At 46.9% G+C, this 15,739-nt stretch overlaps 2 protein-coding genes across 3 annotated transcripts in view; one reads left to right on the top strand and one right to left on the bottom strand.

Moving 5' to 3' along the window:
- The window catches only part of LOC106746780, a 66,074-nt gene that overhangs the window by 42,019 nt on the left and 8,316 nt on the right, over positions 1-15,739 (bottom strand). The window contains exon 1 of one of the 2 annotated variants that reach the window (XM_014623794.1): positions 5,162-5,440. The exons of the other annotated variant lie outside the window; for it this stretch is intronic. The gene's annotated coding sequence lies outside the window, so the exon portion shown is untranslated. Of the gene's footprint in view, positions 1-5,161; positions 5,441-15,739 lie in introns of those variants that run through there. 2 annotated transcript variants of the gene reach the window in all.
- Positions 10,838-15,739, top strand: part of LOC106746781 — a 12,849-nt gene continuing 7,947 nt past the window's right edge. The window contains exon 1 of the mRNA XM_014623796.1: positions 10,838-11,068. The gene's annotated coding sequence lies outside the window, so the exon portion shown is untranslated. The remainder of the gene's footprint in view (positions 11,069-15,739) is intronic.

Here is a 15,739-nt window from a genome sequence, read left to right as displayed (position 1 = left end):
CTTTCCCCGCCGTAAAACAGTGGTTAATTCTCGGGAACGAATTTAAAGCCGGGGAATGGCCCTACGCGGAAATTCCGAGAGACCGGAAGGAATGGCGCGCGCAAGGACGAGAACGAACGACGAGCTACGTGCAATTAAAGCTATTGCGCATCCCAGGGTTAGACTGTGCTCGGTATTAATTACCGGCTAAACAGGATTCAGGAGAAATTGGCGTCAACTCCAACGCGCGGCCCACGTCAAGCGCATACATTACCACATATACCACGTAGTTGCTCAACCCGGTAGTCTCGAGATCATCGAGGGCGTTAGTGATATCGCACAATCGAGTTGAGGTCGGCCGGTTATCCAGATACACCGCCGGCTCGGGATTCGATTTGCGAGGAGGTCGGATTATCAACTTTTCCGCCGATTATTTTCATGCATAACTGATGAACCTTTAACCCTTTGAGCGCTATGAACGCATATATGCGTTCTCACACAACCATTCAATTTAGGTTATGAACGCTTTTGAGGTCACTACATAATTTATTTTAGTTACAATCAATATATTTTGCAATGAAAATTCAGTTTGCTCAACTTGCGCTCTTTCGTAAAAAATACGCAGCCCACGGTGTGCTTCTTCGTAAAGAATGGGCAGTCCCCGGCGCACGCTTAACGTCGGACAACGCAGCACTCAAAGGGTTAAGGGGCCTCGATGGAGATATCCGTCGCCGGTGAATTCAGATTAAGAGGATGGCGCAACGAAAGGCAACCGTATACAAGCGTCAAGCTGGACGTCGAGGTATCCCGGGGTACGGGAAATGGAAAACGCGCAACTTACACAAGCTTCCTCTCTCGAGGAAGATGCGGTGGAGATATAACGGGCTCTCCGATAAACCGTGGCGCGTCTTCAGCGAGGAGACGACCGTTCGCGCGGAAACGAGTGAAAAGCCAATTGAATCCCGCGATCCCGCTGATTATACACTCACAAGCGACGTGACTTTGAAAGACGCAAATCGGATAGGAATCTCACATTCGCGTGCGATACGCCCACAATTTACCATCGTTGTTATCGCAGCCGACCGCAATAACGCTAAGAATTTTATCGAGTGCGACGGAAAAGAAAGTACGAAGCGGAGACGGGGAAAATCGGCATGTGTACGTTCGATCGCGAAATTCCCACCGATCGGGACGCTCGGGAAGAAAACTCCGCGCGAACGTGTGCCTTGCTCATGCGGTCTGACACGCGTAAACACGTCCATCTCGTGTCAGATGGAGATACGCCGTCGTATTTGCGCGCTTCCATTCGCACGTTCGGCACCTGGCACTTAAATCGAGCACGCGCGTCCCGCGAAATTTCAGCCGACACGCCGGTAAAAGCCCTCCGAGACTTTAATGGTACAAAAGATGGGAATGGCGAGACCCGAAATAAATTCCGCGACGCGACTTTCTTTCCCCGACGCGTCCGACGCACTCGCGATTTTCTTCCGCGCCGCCTACCGTTCCGCGACTTCACTGAGTCGACGGGGAGTCATTACGGGACTATTTGCGATGCCCAGTCGGAGACGCGAGTTTCTCCGATCGCGATTTCGTCTTCCGGCTATCGCGGATCTCCTTCGGAATCGATCCATCGCTTCTACGTGACGAAACAAACGGGTTAGCAGCCTTTTCCGATCACGGCGCGAGACTCCCGTAGCTTCGTCCCGATCGGAATCGACTTTCCGCCTGTTCACCAGGTGTCGGAAAGTTTCGATCCGCTTCGGGTATCCATAATAGGTCAATTGGAGAATTGAGCGATAATTGTAAAAATTCTTCTCGTGGCAGCTGCACGTCTGATAGCAGTCGTAAAAAAGATGTTGAGGGCTAAAACTCCATTTTTTGCCGAGTTCGATGGAAATCTATGAACGAGATGCGTTTGAGGCAGGGCAGCAGTTTCCGTGGGCCGTGAAATTTATTCTCGGCGGTTTGATATATGTGCGCCGACCACACGGGGTCTAATGCGAAAGTCGAGGGAACTGAATCCTTGGCGGGCCGAAGGGCACGTCTCGTGGGCCGGGCCATTTAAATTCTTTTCGTGCCGGCAGTAACCGTGTGCCGCGGTATTTTCCGAGGCAAAGACGCCGAGAGAGAAAAATACAGAGAAAAGCAGAGAGAGAGAGAGAGAGAGAGAGAGGTCATTCGAATTACACGCGAGATATTGCAAATCGAATTGCTCGTCGTTAAAATCGAGAGCACGGTTCGTGGACGGTACATACGCGGACTTCGAGGCGCATTTTTCGCGTCATGTTTCATCACAGAATTCCACGAGTTAATCAAAAAGAAGGTAATCAAGAAAGAATCAATACATCGCTCGCAAAATAGCAGCCGTATGCTCGCCCGAAACACACAAAGCGATGCTTTTCGCATTTGTTCGGCCACAAGCCGGTCAGACGCAAGCGGCCAAGTTCCATTGCGAGCGGTAAATCGAGAATGGAAGCTCAATATAGTTCCGTAGCCCAGGAAGCCTTTCATCTCGTGAGGAATTAATTTATACGAGCGTTATTGAACAACAGCCCCTTGATATGATCCAGCAACGTAGAGGCGGCGGCGACGGCGGTGAGAAATGCGACGGGTAGTTCGGAGGGCCGCGGAATCCCGGACGGAATTGAAATTGTTCGCGGATGAAACTCCCCGGTTGTGTTCTCGGACTTCGGAATCGGGCTCAACTAACTCGCTACGGGGACGCGAAAGGCCGATAAACGTCCATCGGATGTTAGATAGGAGAGCCGGATAGGGCGCGACGAAAGTAGCGGAGAAAAATTGCTGCGCGCTCTCTCTCTCTCTCTCTCTCTTTCCTTCCCCTCTCCCTTCTCTTCGCCGATCCGTCTCTTTTCTCGCACGGTGGATCAGTGGAGAAATCAGCGTGATTAATTATAACATCACTTTTTGTTGCTCGTACACGAACCGTCGATTCGATCCCGATGTCCCTTCGCAGCTGACGCTCGCAACTAAAAGGATACCTCGCGGGCCAATGCGCTCTTTGACCGCCAAGCATCCCTTTGCTATTACCGGGGATGCGATGCGCGTTACAACGACGGATATGAGCAATGTTTAATACAATTGTAATTACGAGCGAAATACCGATACTACCGGTTGCCGTTGATTAATTGCGAGACTTCCCGACAATCCCGCCGACGACGGGGAACACGTACTTCGCGGAGACCGCGAGCGTGCCTTCGCCGTTTGCTCAATTTTGCGTGGCCGCACGCGCGTGCAAGACACACGATCCAATAACGTAACGGTCGTGATTTTAATTATAGAGCCACCGTCGTAACAACGATTGTTGAACGGACGATAACTCGGGCGGGCAACCGCGATATATTGAGCTCCGAAATAATATATCTCGGAGGAAGCACCTTGCGCTACGGTAATATCAAATATCACCGACCGACTGATCGATAGCACGCTTCGGTAAACCCTCTCGAATATACATCGAATATTGTCGTGTATATAAGAACGCGAAATAAAATCCGTCCGTCTTTTTGTCCCGCCGGATTCCCGCTGGGAGGAATTTTTGCATCCTCGCATTTTTCAGCAGCGCGATTAATTCAGCCGTCCTGCGGCGACTATTCGCAGTCGGAATACGGGACTGTGCCGCGAATGTGCTTTCATTCAGTGCGAGCAAGCCGGCACGTACAATGAATGAGACTTCGGAGCCACCACTGGCTACGTGCTCACGACCAATGCTCCAATCAGGAGGTAAGAAAACATCGCTGATTCCCGGTTTGCTCAACGCGCGTGCTGATGATGTAAGTCCTGATACGAAAGTTTTCCGCGCGTTCTCCGTGGCTTCTCCTCGTACGCGATCGGCATTTGAAAAGAGGGAAAAGGTCGTCTCCTCGCTGGCGATAGTTAACTTTAACGTAGGTGTTGCAAAGTAGGTGTTTCTCCAACCTATCTTCCCCTGGATATCGGGAAATAATTCGATTGCCCCGCAGCATTCTTTCAATTTAACAAGCGTCTTTGAAGATGAGATCCTATTTTTCTTTGCTAATAAAGTTTGCAGGGAGGATCAAAGAGGATTCGCTCGGTCAACGGGAAAAGATCCGCGGGATTTTCTTCCGACATCCGCGCGTAAGACCCGTTCGCGGCAAGTTTCCGCGTTTTCATAACGTCGCGGTAATAGAAGTATGCTTAGGTAGTAATAAATGGATAGAACGAGGTACTATCTGCGTACTTTGGCGTCCGCATGAGGATAGAAACGTTCCGCTAATCGACGTATCAGGGGAGAGCGCATATTAAACCGCGGCAACACTTTTCTCGCGTTAACATCCCGCTAATAGGCGATCTCAGAATTTCGGGAAAAGGATTACGCAAACAATATAATGTTTGATATTGTTGAATGTGAGAAAAATAATGCTTGAAAAATAATCTTTACCGTTGTTGAACCTGTCTTGACCTGGATTTATGAATTTCGCTCGGCGAAACCGGCATTCCATTTGGAGCAGTGCTCGGAATTGGTCGCATTTTTAATCCCGTCTTTGCGAACGTCACGGCTACTTACTGAATCGCCGTCGCTCGCGTCTTAGTAACGAGTCGTCCAGTGCCCGTAGCCAAGGCAGGAAATACCTTCACCCTTGGAAAAGTCGTTATCATTTTTTGGAAATATGGTGCCTTGAATCCGCGGCCCAAAACTGTCATCCTCGGTAGGCTCCCTCCGTGATACCCTGTGGGTTTTGCTCCTTCTCGGGAAGTTTCGCGAAAAATCATCTACTTCTCTAAAATTCATCGTATACTTCAAGAGAAATCGATATATCACGGATGGCTGGATATGCCCTGGTTTGTACGGCGCGATCGCGTGGAAAAGATATAATACCGCGCGCGCAGACCGCGCCGATGTCGTCGGTGCAATCGAGTTTTCCAAAACGACGGGGATGCCGATAAGGGTCGCGAATGTCTACGAGACGGAAGACCGTAACTGTTCGCAGGAACGCGGCCGCGTGCTCGACGCGGGTTGCGTTTGTGAATGAACCGGCGCTCACCGGAAATCACGGATTTCGAAGATACTAAAAGTAACTGTAAGTACTTGGAGCAAATACTTCCCAATAAAAATCGCATATCGTCTGTTACATTTGCAAGGGATCCTGAATTTCTTGAATAGAGAGACCTTCACGTAACTTTGTATTCGATATAAGTTATTTACCTTGTAACGTGCGTTGACCTCCGCGAGGGGAAACATCGATGGCTCAGCGACACTCACCTTCGGACTTTTCTTCCCCTCGTGTACGTATATTTCGCGCACTCCTCGGGCGAGAGCGTGGGAGGGTGGGATACAAGTGGAGAAAAAGAAAGGGAAGGGTGGAGAGATAAACGTTCGGCGAGCGGAGAAAGGATAAAAAAAAACGGGAAAGTTGCTCTCAGGATATCTCGCGCGCGCGATGGAGCTTCCGACGCGAGCTTGCGACGGCACGCGAACCACACGGCCGAGTGGCGCAACTGAACTCAGCTGAATCGAGTCGGAGCTTAACTTACCGAAGAGAGCAGGCGGCGGGGGTGGCTGTGGAAGAGAGGGAGAGATCGCGTCGTCTCTCTCGCATCGATTTACTGACAGTGGCGCGCGCGCTTCGCTCACGACGATTCGTACGCGCAAGCGAGCGTTCGCGTGCGAGCTTCATTCCGCGAGCGATTTCACCGAGGAAATTTCACCGTCCGGCTCGGAAACGCGAAAACAATTTCCACCACAAAACATAAACCGGATCGTAAATGCCGAGACAGGCCGCTTCTTGACCAAATCCGTTCGGTCGATTTTTAAGACGATAAACTATTTAAGGCCGGAATTGTTCGGTCGCGCTCGAAAGCACCGGCACGAGGTATTGTCAAGCGTGATTAAATAGAACGTTACTTTTACGGTAAATAGTACGCCTCATTGACGCGCGGGCAATTGTTCGCGCGTCCGAGAACCAACACGAAGCAACAACAACAAGCAGTCCGTCTCGTAACAGTTCTGCAATTATCGACATTCGTTGTTATCCTCGTGAAAGCCAACTTGATATCTTAAAAATATTCCAGTATTAAGAAACGGTTTCTTTGGAAATTGTTCGACCGGGCGCCGTATATACTACACGCCGCGCCACTACTTTTAATGAGAATCAAATTGAAGAAACAATCCGCGATCGATTGTTTGGACAATATTTTTCCTCATCGCACAGCACCAAAAGTTGCGAGACAAGGAGTGGATGGAGAGTGCTCGAGTTGCTTTGTCCGAAATGAATACTACCTTTCAGAAAGTATTCGCGGCCACAAAACTCGCGAACTGCAACACGGCCGGATGCGACTGCGATCGTATACAATGAAAGTCTTATAACGAGATTGAATTTCAGAAGTAAAGCTCGAGCATGCGCGAGACAGAGAGAGCGAGAGAGCATCCAGGGAGAATCGAGGGCAGTTGAAAGAATAAAATCCGGAGGGCCGACATATCTTTTATGTAATTCCCTACGAGCGACGGCGGCCGAAAGAATCTAGTCGAAAATAATTTCAGCCGGCCCTGGTCGATAACTAGCCCTTTTCAGGCGATATCGGTAACCTCAAGTTAATTAAAACAACCCCGAAGTACACTCGAACAGTGGCGGCTTCTTGGCATATTTCTCGATGGCGCTTTCGGCCCGTACTTCGTATGCTACGTTAAAATTTGCCGTGTCGGCGGAACGGATTTCTCGCATAGAAAATGCGCTCTTGTTTCTCGACGACTCACGTGTATCAGCGTTTCCCGAAACGTGATCTCAGAAACTTCAGATGTCTTCTTCGTTAATACCGCCGGTTTCAGCGGCGCGCTTAACGGGTAGTTACGCTCATTATTTCGCTACTTACAAATCCCGGCTTGAATTTCCTGCGCTAATTAGCACGGTAGAAGGCTCACAAATACCATTACAATTCGGCAATACGCACGTCTTCATGCACGTCGGTATGCACAATCGGCCCAACGCCACGCTGCTAAAGTCGATGATGTAATTGATAAGTATCGATAATGTAGAGGCGAAATATTATGTTACATAAGCACTGACATGATCACGCTGCTTTTGTCGTATTTCTTGTAGATATTCTACGTAAGTGTAAACTAGAGGTGTGCAAACTATTCGAATTCGAGCCGAATCGACGTGAAGAACCTCTTCAAAGATATAAAAAGTAATAACTCAAAATATCAGCAAGACAGATACTGTTAAAATTTGCGTATTTTAATAAATTTTCATGATATTAAATGGATCTGTGGATAATAGAAAAGTACTGATATTAGTGATAATTTTTAATCATTTGATATACGTATATCAAATTTAGTTTCAATATTTAGTGAAAATAGTTTAAATAGTAATATTAATTTATTTAATTTATAATTTAATTAAAAAATGTATAATTATTCTGATGTAAGTCTCGCAGATGTGACATATATCTACGATGCGCAATATATCATGTATTTTTAAAACTGTATATTTTTAAAATCGTTCAGTTTCTGCATTAATTGTAGACGATAATGTAACGATAATGTAAACTCTATTCAAAGTACTTTAGTAATTGACTTATGATCTTCCATCTGACTGTCTCAATTACTGTTATTTTAAATAGAATATATTTCATTAATGTGAATTTTATTCTCTAAATATAATTAAATATATGATATTTTATACATAATGACCTATTATACATATTTTACTTTAAAATGAGTTCATATCACAAAATCGATGTTATTACCCTCTCATACCGAAGTCACCCCTCGTTATCTTCATGTTGAATTCAATGATTATGTTATTAATTATAAGTTATGTTTTAATGATTCGATTCGATTTCATTCAATTCGATTCAAAATTTTGTCGATTCGATTAGACATCAAAAGTACTTAATTCGCATATCTCTAATATAAATATGAATGCGATAAATGTGAGCTATTCTATCATATTTAACGAAAAATTCAACCAAAACATTAAAAAATTTTCCTGCAAACTTTTCGTATCTTTTTAGGTAAACATTTCATTTTCAAAATATAAAAATGTATAAAATTTTCCTAATTGAAACATCCATACATTTGGTTTGTACAACAAAGCAGGGATTTGTACATCAGATAAATACGCTAATTGGCAGCTAGATATGTCAATTTCAAAATTTTTAATCATTTTCATCACATACTGAGCAATGCTTCGATTCATTTTCGCACGTACTTTCGCTATGAAAAACCATTCGCAACTCTGCACAATCAATAAGACGTAAACTTTGCAGAAAGAAATCAGAATTCTCTGTCGAAGTTTTCGAGTATAGCATCCCCTTAACGCCGAGGGAAATAATGAGCGGTCGGAGTTGCGATATTCACGTATCAACATCACATTAACGCCGTGCGTACTTCGTCCGAGGGCGGAATTTAAGATTCCGCTCGGGGATACGTTATCGCGGTGCACGAAGTTCACGTTCCGGTTGCGAAACAAAACTTCGACTTCCCTCATTAATGTATCGAGAGCCACGGGGAGGAGTTAGGGCGAGAAATTAACGTAAGGAAAGGTTTAAACGCGCGTTCGTTATCGTTGATTACAGTCCGCGCTATCAAGTCATCTCACGGCGAAGCATTGTGTATTGCGGGGGTGTACGTTACCTGTGTGTGTGATTAACAATCTAAGTTCGCGGGGTTGTCAGGGGCAACCGGCCCGTCTCGAGTACTTGGTTCGCAATCCGAACTAGCGCGGCGCGACGGCTCGAAAAACGATAGGAAAAATTCACGATGAGAAACGAGAGAGAGAGAGAGGCGCGATTTTGCACGTCTCGTCCTCACGCGACCCTTTTTTTCGCACCTGGCGTGGCGCACGAATGATTGCGTTATCGCGTCGAACCGGCCGGGAAAAAGGGAAAAGACGTAACAAGGGAAAAACGACGTCGGCGGCGGCGGTAATGGCAGCGGAGACTCGCGCGGAAACGAGCAGTGCAAAAACCACTCCGAGGGGTTTCCGTTGTCCCTTCTTTCCTCCTCTTCTGCTTTTTTTTTTCTTTACCTTCTTCTTACCGACGCGACGACGGCATTATTATCGAGGACTCGAAGTTCAACGATTTTCCGGCGATTTTTCGCGACGGTTCGCTTATTCGGTGTGTTGTATAATCGGGCGAATGAATAAACGATAGCGAGAGCCGGCGGCTGGGTCCATCGCGAAGCCGATGGTCTTCGGCGACGCTATGAAATATTAATCTTTTCTACGCTGACAATGTGACGAACGGACCGCGCTATTTCGCGCGGATACATCTATTTCTAGCGCACCGTTTTCATATCGTCCCTTACGCAAGATTTCGCAGACGTCTCGTGAATCTCGATGCGATCTGCGAGGAACAGCGGCGTCAGGATACACGAGATATCCCGGGACCACAGGGCGGTGGTCCTTTTAACCGCCACGTTTCCACGGCAGGTTTTCAGGCCATCCTTCCTCGGCGGAAAAAATATCGCCGCGGGGGATGCTGCGTCGAGCGGCAGACGCGACGGATAACAAATGAGACCGCCGCAATTAATTTTTCATCCGCGGTTACTGCCCATCAGCGAAGTAATCCGACGTCTCGATTGCTGCCGTTATACAGAAACGTACGCCCGCCCTATCCGCCGCGGCGCCGTAAATTTTTAATTAAGAACATCCCGGCTCCTCGAGGATCTCGCGTGATTACGCGGGGAACAAGGCAAGGTGGAGGGACAACACGACACGCGTTTCGGCGCGACAGGTCGTGAGCTCCGAATATGAGAGGTCTCGTGTCTCATTACACGTTTAAGAGGCGAGGTCTCTCGCGGGAGGCATCGACGGGACGGCCGATAAAACCGACACGCGAGCCGATACAAATCGCGACTAACGATTTCCTTGTACATCTTCAATAACCGATGTCTCATCGCTCCGGCGGAAAAGCGAAAATGGTGGAGCGAGCTGCCGGGGTCCTGCACGCGACATGTACACAGGAAGAAAGAACATTCAACGTAAAATTATTCAAAACAACACTTCATCTTTTTCATATAATTTTCTTCAATGTCTCAATAAGATTTATTATTTTCAGAATAACCATATTGTTTGCTCTTTAGTGGACTATTGTAATGTATTGCAGTGTAATTATAATATTATTGAAATTCCACATTATTAAATTTTTGTAAAAAGATTACGTATTCTTGCTAATATCAAGAAGATTTAAGGATTTATCTTCTCCGCAGGGCGTATGCTCGCGTTTGTCAACGAGGATCGAGAGGAATTCCGTGACGAGAGTTCTTCGATAAGAATGTTTTTACAATAATTCCGATGGAGGAAGATCGATGAAAATAGTCGAGTAATCGAGACTATTCGGTCGCTCTCGGGGAAGTTCTCGTCTTTCGCTTCTCACACGTTCTATTTAAAGTACGAAGATTCTAAAATTGCCGCGTCAATATAGATCCTTTCATTGACTTGGAATTTGATTAACCCAATCAATACCAATTGGGTCTATTTCAAACGGATATTTCGTCGTAATCAAATTTTAATCAAATTTATTAATAGTCACACACGGCGTCAAAGATTGATATATTGCAATAAACAAAAATCTTCTGTGACATTTCCGGTGAAAAACAATGGTCGATGGTGTACTCCGCAGAAACTGCGACTAAAAAAAAAAAAAAAAAAAAAATCACTCGGACTAATTTTGAGCCAAACCGTAATATCGTTTTATTCTGCACGACATGTTTATCGCGCCGAGTTTCTCGATTGATTAACGACTTTCGCATCGAAAATTTCATTCAGACTAACGACGAGTGGGTGTGCGAGAGGGTGCGCGACAGAGAGGTGAGAGGAGAGAGAGAGAACCGTGTTTCGAAGAGAGTCGCTTAGGGGCGCTACACCCTCGCCACAACATGGCCGTCGCAGCCTGACACCCCGTGCGAGTCTCGACGCACCCTGTGTTTCTCGTGTCGCCAAGGGGATTGTGACCACTCGTGCGAGCCAGAAAATCACCTGAGTACGAGGCAACGGACAACTGCGACGATCTCGCGAATTCGCTTACGGATCACGAGGATTCACGAGGGAGGAGACGACGCTGCGAAAAAATTCGCGTCGTCAAGAAGGAAGGAGCGTTATCCGACAAGGTACGGCTCACTTGCGTGCGCGTTGCATGGCGTGTGTGTGTATACGTTTGCGTATGTGTGTACGTGTGCGCGCCCGTGTGTATATTAGGTTGCGTCGGTGTTCCGAGACGCGTATCTACATTGGCGATCAATAAAACGATGGCGGAGGGTGGAATGTTTTGACGTGGTGTGCGTGCTTCTTGTCCACTAAGGGACCGTCCCCGTTTCTCGCTATCTCCTGCGTGTTACCATCCAACATGTGTTTGCACCCCGTGCTCCATCCCTCCCCCGTCCTCCGTACCGAATGTGCGTGTATGCATATGACTTCGGTCTCCTGCGCGATGTCCCTTTCCGGAAGCGGTCATCCCGTGTATCCGTCTCGATACTCCACGAGATGTCGCGTCGCGAGGACGATAACGTCCCACCGTAATCACTCCAGAAGCGACAACGGATATCCGCGATAAATGCCGATGTCTCGAAAAATTCGGTGTTTCTCGGCTGTTTCGTCGTTTCCAGCTCGTGCTATGTAAGAGCGCTCTTATTAAAAGTCGCACGGGCCAAACACCGTCAGTGCAGTCGCAGATAACTCGCAGGTGCAAAGAGAAATAACTTCCGTCTAAATAAACGCGAAAGCCCCGGCACGATAGCATAATAATTTATTTCGCCAATATTTGCTCCGTTCATAAACTTGAACTCCTCAAGACTTGCTACATTCGCGGGGCTATTCATCGTTCGTCGGAGGCAACTGCGCGAACTTATCTGGGGGTTCAGGATTATTTATCGTCGCGATCCCAACGGGCGTCTCGATCTTACTCATCGAGACGGTATACAGTCGATAAGGGGCTCACTCTTCTTCCCTGGCGCTCAAAATATCGAGTTGCAACGGTAAATACGCCCTCGTGGGGAATTTACAGGTAGTATTAGGAACAACACATTCTCGCCCGGTTGGAAATTCCCGTGCAGATTCGGAGTAAACTTTTTATCGGCCAAGGTTTAACGGGAGACTCGATTAAATTCCCGTAAAATTGAATATCATGTTTCAAAAGTGGGATCGCGCGCAATCTGAAACATTAAAGTGGGTCACAATCGAGGTAAATTAAAATTAATCGGCTCGCAATCCCATTTGTTTTATAACGCAACGAGTGGACCGCTCGTGACACGAATATTCGGGCTTGCGGCAAATAGAGGCCGCTGTTCTCCCTCTTGGCGAATTTCAAGAATTGTCGGATGTAAAAAAAAACAGGGACTACTATTCAAACAAGAATGAAGAACAATGTTAACGTTGAGAGGAGGGAAGGGTACATTATAGGGAAGGATACATTATAGGATACATTATAAGTGTGAGGGGGTTGAGAATAACTGTTGACACACTTCGTACACCGTGATATATCACTGTCAGCGCGACACGGAGTCGACATTCTGCGAACGTCGAAGCATGTCGACGCGAAATCCGACGATGACGACAACGACGAAAGTGCAGGCAGAAATTCGGCGAATAACCTACGAACTTTTCAGTCTGGAGGTCTTAGAGGTTAGCCCGGAGATTCTCGCGAGACATGTCGCTGGAAATTTCGTGCTGGAAAGACGTGCTTTTTGCCGAAGTATCCGGTTGCGAACGGTAAATGCGTTCCTGATACCCCCGATACGTACGTCTCGATGCAATATCGAGCCGACGGTATCAGGACTGTCCTGTGGAATATCTCAGCACGATAACAAACAAACCGCAGTTTGCACTATGCACTATTCCTTCCACGCGCGTATTTTTGTGTTAGCGATACGTCAGCAATATCAACAAGCTGTGGAATCAGCGAGGGCGAAAGATGTACAGAGGGGTGTAGACATTCCCTCTTCTGGTATATATCCCGGACTTAACGAAACTTTTTTAATATTATAAAGTCGCAATATGTATTCTATATTACGACAATATAAACATTCTTTATAATTTGATATATATTGAAAAAGTTAGCATCAGTTCAAGACTCATTTTCTCATATACGAGATATTTGACGCGAGCGTATTTTATGATAAAATCTTGTCGGATATAGTCGCGAAAGAAGCAAATTCCATTGAAGGAGTACTCCGCGACGCTATCGTGGTCGACAAAGATGATTCGAGATTCCATTGACTTTTCTCCTGAAAGTCCTTTGATGACGACGAGTATTCGATTTCACCGGGAGATATTCTCTTTTATACTTTTATAGGTAACGACCAAAATTGCGGGCGGAGTTGATCGAGGTTAGCCGTTAAGCCTCTTCCGGCAGAAATACGAAACGGCGAAACCGTCAGTCGTAGCTATCGCAATTCTGTCGATATCTCGCGATCAATGCAGTCGACGTTCCCGTCTTCGTTTCACGCGAATGATGCAGAATCGTGCTAATTCGCGTCATAAAATTCCCCCTGCGGTTCATCGATCGACTTTAATTATTCGTCGCTTTTATCATTCTTCTCGCACTGTGAGTCGCTTGCACCGTCTTTATCGCCGGCTCCGTCGCGTTTATTATTCATGCGTCCATCCCCTTCGAACGTAACGGGCGTATCTTCAAGAGTCTCCTTCCGCCGCGGGAAACTTGCAGTTAAACGAACTTATAATTGATGATAATGCATAATTATAACGTACGCTAATGAGCGAAGATAGCGCGTCTTTCGCGCTTCTTACGTTGAACAATTTATCAATTTGGAAGCGGGACACTCGTCTGTTAATGAATTTAAATAGAAAGCGAGGGAAACGAATCTCCCGCTAGTTCGCGATAAAGCGCGACAGAAACGCGGGCATCTCCCAGCCGCGCGTTGTTCGCGTTGCACGCGCGATCGACCACGCGCGACTACGTTGCACTATGTAGTTCGCGCGCGTGTTCGTTCGTTTGTTCGTTCTTGTTCATTAATGCATTGTGTCGGCGCGTTCTCGAACGTCGAGGCCCGGAGACGCGAAAAGTTTCAATAACCCGATAAAGTGTTCCGCGTCGATGGCGTGAGACACGGGTAAATGATGTGGCGGGCAACAGCGTAACAACGTCTGGCAATGTCACGCCAGACGACCGATTGTTTCAGAGCAGTTCGTGATATTTGCGGCTTGAATGCGCGTAACAGCGAATGGCGATATTTTAGAGAACCGCTCGCGAGATGGCTGTAAAGCAGAGATCGTTGCTGACGGGCAGAAATGATTCGCGTAATTAATTATTCTCTCGGACCAGTGATTCAAACTATTAGCACGCGCGTCCGCTGGATTCTCCCCGAGACGGTCGTCACATAGTATCAATTGCTGTCCGCGCTACGTCGCTATGGGATACTTTTTCTCTTTTTATTTTTTCATTACCCGCCAATTCAATTGATCGATTGCCGATCACGTTCTTTCCCGAGCGAGTCTGCATTTCACATGGAATTACTGCGATAGGTACTGCGTTTAATTACGATACAGTACATCAGCTAACGGATACATGAATTGCCGCTCGTATCGGATCTTACGGATAACGTTAAATTACAGTAGCAAGCTCTAATTATCGCGATCGGTGTCGGCTTGAAGTTTCTGGGATATTTCGCGCGCGCGCGATATTTCACATGTACACGACTGTCATTAACGCGCCGTCGAACGTGGAACACCGGGCTGACCCAAATCCACTGGAAATTTTGCAATCGCCGGTGTCACTGGCATTCCATTGCCGCCGGCGACACAATTATCTCTTACAAAATACGACCCGCGCTGAAAACTCCAATTCTGTCGCTCTCGGGGCTTTCCCGTGGGCGTTCGAATAGCGCGCGCGCGCTCTCTCCCTCGTCGACTTCGCACATGTAACACGCATTAAAACCCTTTCTATTTCTAGCAACCCGTCGAAGTAATATTAGAACGGGTACGAATTTTGCGTCGTTAAGACACGATGCTTACATAAGATAAGTCGCGAGGAGAGGGGGATAAATTGATCGCAGGATAAATTAAAGGCACTCAGATATTATTACATTACGAATTCAATTTTGTCCTCGCGTGTAATTGAATTTAACTTAATTTAATTGGAATTCTCGATATTCTCGCGTCTTTCGTTCGAGACGTCATCGCACTCGTAAAATCGCGAAATTCGCATCCGTACAGTAACAATCGAGAATGCTAAAACGTTTCGATAAACACTGTATATTACATCACGTATGGCACAACGTTCAGATATCTGAACGCGGTACGTAAAATTACACGGAGTCTAATCCTTTTTTTACGTTTATTTAATCGACAATAAAAAGACGGAAATATGACCGCAGTTACATTAACGATTCGCGTTACTTGGTTGCCCCCGGCAGCCCATTCCGACGGCGAACTCTCTCCTTCCTGTTTCGACGAGGAGCCTGATCGAGAATCATGAATCAGAGAGATCCCAAGGGTTTTAAAAGCACGAGACACCTCTCGCCGTTCACCAGAGAGAACGGGTGGGGAGGTATGATGGGTTGGGAGAGTCGAAGAATAAATTCTCTTTCGTCTACGCGGCCCCCTACTTAGCACGCTACGACTGGGAGACGCGGCGTCGATTAATCACCACGTTGTAGACGAACAATGATCGTCTCCGTAAATTATTCGTCGATTTACGCGCGATCGATGGAATATTCATAAGACCCCAGCACCGCGCCGAAAAAGCACCGATAGGATCGCGCAACGCGCCTCGTCCTGCGCAATTTCTCAAACGCGTCTTCCCTGTGAACGCGTATACGTATTCC

The sequence above is a fragment of the Dinoponera quadriceps genome, unplaced genomic scaffold (genome assembly GCF_001313825.1).
Source record: "Dinoponera quadriceps isolate SergipeBrazil2010 unplaced genomic scaffold, ASM131382v1 scaffold1565, whole genome shotgun sequence".
Classification (NCBI taxonomy): domain Eukaryota; kingdom Metazoa; phylum Arthropoda; class Insecta; order Hymenoptera; family Formicidae; genus Dinoponera; species Dinoponera quadriceps.
The sequence above is the reverse complement of the archived record's forward strand: the minus strand, read 5'-3'. Positions and strand labels throughout refer to the sequence as shown.